This window comes from Vespa velutina, chromosome 19, assembly GCF_912470025.1.
Source record: "Vespa velutina chromosome 19, iVesVel2.1, whole genome shotgun sequence".
Taxonomy (NCBI): domain Eukaryota; kingdom Metazoa; phylum Arthropoda; class Insecta; order Hymenoptera; family Vespidae; genus Vespa; species Vespa velutina.
Genome location: NC_062206.1, coordinates 2,609,098 through 2,616,597, shown reverse-complemented (window position 1 = coordinate 2,616,597; position 7,500 = coordinate 2,609,098). Strand labels below are relative to the sequence as shown.

The following is a 7,500-nucleotide window of genomic DNA, read 5'->3' as shown; positions in this document are numbered from 1 at the left end:
TTCTTTTTTTATTTTTCTTTTTAATATTAATGCATCAATTTAGGATGTTATTCTCTCTCTCTCTCTCTCTCTCTCTCTTTCTTCGCAATGATTACAAACGATGTGATCTTGCGAGATTGCGTAAAAAAAAAGAAAAATAAAAAAAAAAAAAATAAAGAAAAAAGAAAAAAATGTAAAGAAAGAAAGAAAGTTTGTTGAGTAGTAAACTTCGTTGAACAAAGGCAAGCCCGGAGGCATTGCACGACGGAAATGTTTATCTCTCGCGAAGCCATTCCTTCTCGTATTTCCTAATCCTTCGGGCCATGCTCTTCTTCCTTCTTTAGCCCAAGACTCGAGATCTTCGGTAGAACAACGAAAGGATTATGAAAATGGGAAAGCCAAGTCGAAACTTTGAATTTCTCTGACGAGCTAAGGATATAAAAAAGAAACAAAAAAAAAAAAAAAAAAAAAAACAGAAAAAAAAACAAAAACTAATTTATTTGCATTCGAAGATTTAGAGAGAGTGAATGGGTTTTTCTTTTGTTTGTTCATTTGTTTATTTAATTAATTTCACACTTTACGTCGTAACTTTATTCTCTTATATCCCGAAAGTTTCGAAGCTTCAGAGTAAAAACAAAATTTTAAATTCTTTCTTTTTTCTTTTTTTCTTTTTTTTCTTTTTTTTTTTTTTTTTCATTTTCATTCTTAAAGATTCCTGTATCATACATATGTTAAATAGTTCACAGTCGTTAATGGTTCAGATACCCAACGTATATACGTATTCTTTTATTTATTTTTTTCTTTTTTTTCTATTCTATTTATATTTATATATATATATATATATATATATATATATATATATATATATATATAGTAATTTTTTAAATTTCTCTTAAAGATCCAATTTTCATAGAGTTTATTTTGTTCGTTCCCTTTCTATTAGCGTTCAATTCACCTTTCCATTTTCACATCCATTTGTTCTTTTAATCGACCGTTCGAAATCGTGTTAGTGGCAGCTCGACTCATTCGTAAAGCTTCTGTCGAGTTTCTCCGCGAGTAATAAGTCCTAGAGAGAAAGATAAAGAGAGTCAGATATAGAGATAGAAATAGAGATAGAGATAGAGATAGAGATAGAGATAGAGAGAGAGAGAGAGGAAGTCGATATCTATCATCGATATCGCGTGAAGAGAACGGATATATCTTTCCCAGGACACTTTGAAAATTCCGATAGTATGAATTCCTTTCTCTCTCTCTCTCTCTCTCTCTTTTTCTCTTTCTCTCCCTCTCTCTCTCTCTCTCTCTCTCTCTCTCTCCTTTTTCCTTTCCTTCTTCCACATTTTCGTTATTTAATTTATTAAATTTTCTCGACGTGTTTGCCCAACTCGTTAATTTTTCTTCCTTCTCTTTTCTTTTAGTTAAATCGATAAAACTTTGGTATTTAGTATAGTTTCTTTTAATTCTTTTTTTCTTCCAATCAATTTTAATTGATTAATGGAATCCATTATCAGTTTTATGTTATGTATAAACAAAAAAAAAATATGTATATATATACATATATATGTAATTGTATGGATGTAATATATCTTGCAAGCATTTGAGAGAGAGAGAGAGACAGAGAGAGAGAGAGAGAGAGAGAGAGAGAGAGAGAAATAAATATAAAATTACTACTTTTTAAATATGATTTTTGTTATCGCAGAGATAATATTCGAAGGAAGTTCAGTTTCAGTTTCAATATAATTATTATCGAGAATAACAATACTAACTAATCAATCTCTTCCGCGAGAGCTAATTAAGTATGAAAGGAATTTGGAATATTTAATTATTATTTAATATATGATCTCAAATATTCGTATATATTGATTTAAATGTGCCATTATTTAATATGGATCGTATTTCTCTCTTACGAATGAAATCATCGATGCAAAATATTGGAAAGCTTTAATTAGTTGAAATCATCAATTCGTGGACGCATTAACGCCATTTTTAAATACATTTTTACGTAATATAATATTACATACACACACACACACACATATATATATATATATATATGTATATATATGCATATATATGTATATATATGCGAATATTATAAATATTTCGTGAGAGGAAAATTGATAAACATATTAAGTTTTCCAATTTCGGTACGACTTCGTTTTACATAAAAAGACAAAATTATTATTCGAAAATAAACGATATACGTATGTGTAACTAACACACATAAAATATACGCTCAATCGTTGTATAGTTAATAAATTCTGTTTAAACGAAAGAGGAAAAAAGGAATACAATTTAAAAGTACAGAGGTAGATTCATTAATTAATTGTATGTTAGCGATATATTTCATGGAATCGATATATCCATCGAGAAAAGAAAAGAAAGATAGAAAGAGAGAAGGAAAAAAGAAAGAGAAAAAGGAAAAAAAAGGAAAAAGAAAAAAAAAAAAGAAAAGAAGAAAAACGAGAACGCAAATGATATTAAAATCCAACGTATAATCGAGAATTATTTTCCCTTCTTTTTTTTCTTTTTTTTTTCTTTTTTTTTTTTTTTTTTTAAAGGTGATAAAAAAAGATCTTTTAAAATATTTTTTAATCCTTTTAAATTTCATTTATTTAATAACATTAGGGATCCTATTTGGAACTAAAGATTCCAATAGAATTAAAGGTCCTATGAGATAAAAAAAAAAAAAAAAAGAAAAAAGAAAAAAAAATATAAATTAATGACAAGTTCGAGTTAAGTCACATGATCTTATCGTTGCACACAAATGAAATATTCAAATTGTCTTACGTATATGCATACACGCAAAATATCTTCTATAAGTCGAACAAGCAAACAAGTAAACAAGTAAGAAAGAGAAACAGAGAGAGAGAGAGAGAGAGTGAGAGAGGGTGGTAGGGAGGGAAGATTCTATGAGCCCTTCGAACAAGTTTCTTGTCTATCTACCGACTGCGCAGACGCACTTGCAGGCAAAGTTAACTTATGGTGATCGAAACTTTCCACTGAAATAACTACCGCGGCTGGCTTTCTACACACAAAACTTAGTCGACGGCGGTGTATTAAGGAGACACAAGGCTCGTTTCACTGTTTCAAAGAAATCGAATTTCGAGACCGTACGATATAGATATATTATAAAATCCTAAGGTGATTTTATTACATATCTAACAAAAATCGATTATTCTTTCTTCGTAACTTTTCTACATTGGCTCTTTCATCCTTTCTATCCTTCCTTTTCTCTTTTTTATTTTCTTTTTTTCTCTTTCTTTATCTCAGATTGTAAAATTAAACAACTTCTTACTACGAGTTTTAAACGTGAGTGATGAAAAAGAAAAAAAAAAAAAAGAAATGTATTTCTTTCTTTCTTTTTTTTTTTTTTTTTCCTTTTTTTCCCCCCCTTACAATCACTTTGGAACTTTTAATCCATCCTCTGTATATACAAAAATAATTTTTTTTTTTTTTTTTTTTTTTTTTTTTTTTTTTTAATATATATTGAGACTCAACGCTTTTTTTCAAAAGAACTTTTGTAATGGATTCGTTATTTTACGCAGGAAAAAAAAAGGAAAAAAGAGAAAAAAGAAAAACGAACGAACGAACGAACAAACAACTTTCGTATCATTTATACTATCTTTAAGTTCGACAGTATTTAATATGATCGAATCGATTTGTTTTGAATCGAGCTTCTTCGAGTTGAATCGAATCGAATCGAATCGGAACGTATTTGACAAGAATGCGTCGAATTGATACGAACCTAAATCAAATTGAACTGACCCGAATCAAATCGATCCAAGTTGGACCACGTCAATCCTATTTGTTTCTATTCGATCCTATTCAAAACTATCATAATTTCGCTCGAACTTTCTCTCATAGTCTTTGTCTCAGATTATTAATTATTATAATTTTCTATTTTCTTGTCCCTTTTCTTTTTTTCTTTTTTTCCTTAAATAAATATTACGCCAATAATAAGTTCTCCTCTGTTGGAAATCAATTTATTCTATTACCATATTTTATAAACGATTGTCTTAACTCATGAATCGATAGAGAAAAAGAGTAAAAGAGACAGATACAAAGAGAGAGAGAGAGAGAGAGAAGGAGGGGGTTATATAAATGTAAAAAAAAAAAAAAAAAAGAAAAAAGAAAAAAAAAAAGTAAAATTGTTGAAAATATCTGCAAATATTTGGAAACAGGATTTCGATATCGAAAACGTATGAATAGAGGAAGTAGATTTTTATTAAAAAAAAAAAAAAAAAAAAAAAAAAAAAAAAAAAAAAAAAATTTTTTAAATAAAAATAAAAAGTAACAAAAATAACACAAATATACATACACATCGTTTCGCGTTGGCATATCAGTATTTTTACTTTTTGGCTAAGCTCTCTCGCTCTCTCTTCCTCTCTCTCTCTCTCTCTCTCTCTCTCTCTCTCTCTCTTTTTCATCGAGTTGTCCACTTTTTTATTTTTTTTTTTTTTTTATTTCATTTCTTCCTTCTTTTTTCTTTTTTTTTTTTTTCTTTACATTTTTAATTCTATATTTTTTTTTTATTCCGTACAAACGTTGGTTCGAGGAGAAACGATTTTTTTTGTTTCCTCCCTCGATATATATACCGTATATACGTACATATCTATGGATACGTAAGTACATCTGCACTATTATATTTGCCAACTAATTACACATTGGCTATGCAAATGCAGAAAAAGATGCTTTGGGAGCTTTACATTGGAATTTCGATTCATTCTTCCTCTCGCTTTACTCCGTACTTCACAGTATCCTCCTATCTCTCTCTCTCTCTCTCTCTCTCTCTCTCTCTCTCTCTCTCTCTCTCTCTCTCTGTCTAACTGATCCTTTTTTTCTCAAGCAATTCTAACAGACTCCCAAGATGCACGTTTGTCTTAAGCCGTCTTGTTCCCTTTACTCGAACTTTTTCGTATAATTCTAAGATTTGTCGATGAGAATCCTGAATTTGTTCTCGCAGTCGTTTACAACGAGACCTCTGTTGTTTTTCACTAAGTCAATCTAATGTTAAATATATATATACATATATATATATTTTAATTTTTAAATTTGTAATACATCTTCTTACAAATCGTTAATACACGATTTGTTTAATTAAATAATCGAATCGTGTTATCGTTTATTGTATATTTATCGTATACCAATTTAATTTTGAAATGATACATTTGTAATGTATCCTTATTTTTTAATTTTTGTTTCATTTGTTGTTCTTTTCTTCTTTTCTTTTTTTTTCTTTTCTTTTCTTTTCTTTTCTTTTCTTTTCTTTTCTTTTCTTTTTTTCTTTAGGCAGAAATTATGCGCTCTTACTAGCGCGCAATATGACTTTGCTAGTACAATTAATATACCGTAATTTTTAATGTAATAAAATTATAGAAAAGGAAAAGAAGGGAATTTAATAATTCAAAAAAAGAAATTTTAACAAACGAATTGATATTTATTAGAATTAAATTAATAAATCAATCTCGATCAAAATAGATAACCTGAATCTACTTCAATTGATTATATTTTTCTAATCAATGAATTAAACGATGATCGACATTTATTTATTTTTTTTTATTTTTTTTTATTTTTTTTTTTTTTTTTTGTTGTTTTGTTTGTATCGAATTAACAAATTTTAACACATAGCCCATTTGAGGAACGATAATGTTGAAATTTTCGAATTTCCAAATGCATTTATAATATACGTATATTATAAGGTATCTTATCAAAAGGAGGTTGTCATATCGAAGTGGCAAAGAAAGATTTCGATGCACTTAAGTGCATTAGGAAGAGTTCGACATTGCAAAGATTTTGCTTGTCTGCCTTTAACAGACTTTTCAAGATGTCTCTATCTCTATCTCTTACTCTCATTGGTTCGCCGTCGGTAGAAATCGGATTTTCGAAGACATGCCTTCCTCATCTTACCATCAGCCAAAGTGCTTCTTCTTTTTCTTTTACTTCTTCATTTTTTTCTCCTTTTTCTTTTTCTTCTTTGAAACCAGCGCAAGAGAGAAGAAATAAAAAAGAATAAAAGAAAAATACAAAAAAAAAAAAAAATACAAAAAAAAGAAGAAGAAGAAGAAGAAAGGGAAGAGGAGAAAGGATTAAAAAAAAAAAAAAGAAGAAGAAAAAAAAAAGAAAAGAAAGAAAAAGGAGTGCAAGATGAAAATGAAAATAAGAATAAGGATAAAAATAAAAATAAAAATAAAAATAAAAAAGAAAAGGGGAAAAATGGCAAAGTGATGGCGTTGGAAAGAAGAAATCTTTATCCGAAAGGACATAACTCGAAATGAGATTCCCTTTCGTCGAGAGAAGAACGTACTGAATTATTTTAGACTTGTTAATGCAATTCCCTTAAAAGCTCACTGCGCATCAATGTATCAGAAAGAGAGATAGATAGATAGATAGATAGATAGAGAGAGAGAGAGAGAGAGAGAGAGAGAGACAGACAGAGAAAGAGAAAGAGAGAGAGAGAGAGAGAGAGAGAGAGAAGACTGTTCCATATACCTATGTATACTAAAAGTGAACTCTCCTTCTGCTATACTACTATACTTCTATTTCATTCAATATCGTGCTTTCTATGCAACCGAGACGATCCCATCGTCGTCGTCGTCGTCCTTCGTTAGAATTTGATATCTGATATTCATATAACGTCAAAAGAGTACTATCTTGATCTATAGATCCTCTCTTCAATCTTCGAAGAAACGAAGATATATTTTTAGAAGAAATTCCTTTCTATTTTCTGTTTTATTTTCTTTCTTTCTTTTTTTTTTTCTTTTTTTTTTTCTTTTTTTTTGTCAACTATCGATTGAAAATGTAATTTAATTGGTCGTTGTTGTTTGTTGTTTTCTTCTTTTTTTTTCTTACGATTATTTCCATTTTATTGGATTTATAAAAAATGATTGATTATAAATTATTCTTTTCTTTTTTTTTTTTTTTTTTTTTTTTTTTTTTTTTAAAGAACGTCTTCAATGTCGACGAAAATTTGATCCTTAAATGATAAATTAAATGTAATTGTTTTAATGTTTCTTTGTTTTTTTTCTCTCTCTCTCTCCTCTCTCTTTCTTTTTGTTTTTTGTAATACATTTGATATTAAATTCGATATGTTTAGAAAATATATATATATATATATATATATATATATATATTTTCCAAGAAAAAATTCATTTTCTTTTTTTCTTGATCGTCATTTATACATAACATCGATACGAATGAAAATCCAATGTAATGGAATATTCAATGAAAACATAGTAATAATTGTTAAAACTAAACAAATACATATATACATATATATATATATATTTTTTCTTTTTTCTTCTTCTTTTTCTCGTTATCATGAATCGTCTCCATTATGTTACATTTATTCATAGTAAAAGAACTTAGGATGCTTTGGAAAATCTATTAAAACATTTTCCCACTGATAAGATATCATTTTTGAAATATAGCATAATGCTATACAATACGCCGGATATTCTTCTTTGTTACTTTGAAATCTTTCCGTAGACCGAACGAGAATATTTGGTTTTTCCTTTTTTTTTC

The 7,500-nt window shown here is 28.2% G+C and overlaps 2 protein-coding genes across 3 annotated transcripts in view; one reads left to right on the top strand and one right to left on the bottom strand.

Annotated features, from left to right (window-relative positions):
- The window catches only part of LOC124955803 (ribonuclease P protein subunit p21), a 38,350-nt gene that overhangs the window by 32 nt on the left and 30,818 nt on the right, over positions 1–7,500 (bottom strand). The window contains exons 5-6 of one of the 2 annotated variants that reach the window (XM_047510771.1): positions 935–1,045; positions 1–408 (exon numbers count right to left, since the gene is read on the bottom strand). The exon at positions 1–408 is cut by the window's left edge and continues 32 nt beyond it. The gene's annotated coding sequence lies outside the window, so the exon portion shown is untranslated. The remainder of the gene's footprint in view (positions 409–934; positions 1,046–7,500) is intronic. The other variant, XM_047510773.1, reaches the window with a different exon arrangement.
- The window catches only part of LOC124955801 (cadherin-87A), a 139,658-nt gene that overhangs the window by 103,844 nt on the left and 28,314 nt on the right, over positions 1–7,500 (top strand). The window lies entirely within an intron of this gene.